General features: G+C 39.9%; 1 non-coding gene across 1 annotated transcript; it reads right to left on the bottom strand.

Annotated features, from left to right (window-relative positions):
* Window positions 1-800: 800 nt before the first annotated feature.
* LOC138807771 (U6 spliceosomal RNA) lies at window positions 801-907 on the bottom strand. Its single transcript, XR_011366273.1, has one exon. It is a non-coding gene; the product is annotated as a U6 spliceosomal RNA (small nuclear RNA).

Genomic DNA, 907 nt, shown 5'->3' on the forward strand with positions numbered 1-907 from the left:
GGCCTAGCAAGACCTTTAAGCCCTGATTTCAAACTCTGAGCATACCAACACACATACATGCACATGCGTTCACGCGCACACATTTTTTCCCTTCCCCTCCCCAAATTAGAGAAGCGTACATAAAAGAGGCAGATGCACCAACTTCAAATACAGAGAAAACAAGGGTTATTGAGTGGGGGAGGAATATACAAAGAAACAAAAATTCACATCGCACATTATAAGTACGTTAGAAACAATAGCAAGAAACAAAAAACTACTTGTTTCCCTATCGTGGGGTTCAATTCCCTTAACGTTATCATATCTGTTCATATGCACATAGCTTTTGACCTTGTCTGCTTATCCCAGACATATATTCGTTATTGAAAATAAGGGAAACCATGGGACCTGTTTCTTTAGACTTGGCTTACTTCATTTAATAATTTTTTTTCCAAGTCTTTCCATTTCCTAACAAATGGGGCAATGTCATTCTTTCTGATGGAGGCATATAATTCCTTTGTGTATATACACCACATTTTCTTGATCCATTCATGTAGTGGGGACAGCTGGTTGGTTCCATATCTTAGCTATGGTAAAAAATGCTGCAATAAACATAGTTTTGCTGGTAGTTTTAGTATGGTCTTGTTTGTTATCATTTAGATAAATCCCCAAAAGTGGGACTGCTGGGTCAAAGGGGAGCTTCATGTGGAATCTTTTGAGGAACCTCCATAATGTCTTCCAAAGTGGTTGAACAAGTTTACACTCCCACCAAGAATGTTGTATGGTTCCCTTGTGGCCACATCCCCTCCAGCATCTGTTGTTGTAAAAATATGGAACGCCCCACGAATTTGCATATCGTCCTTGCACAGGTGCCATGCTAAACTTCTCTGTATCGTTCCAATGTTAGTGTATGTGTGGCTGAATTGAGCAC

Source organism: Dipodomys merriami, unplaced genomic scaffold (assembly GCF_024711535.1).
Source record: "Dipodomys merriami isolate MVZ:Mamm:240054 unplaced genomic scaffold, mDipMer1.0.p SCAF_432, whole genome shotgun sequence".
Taxonomy (NCBI): Eukaryota; Metazoa; Chordata; class Mammalia; order Rodentia; family Heteromyidae; genus Dipodomys; species Dipodomys merriami.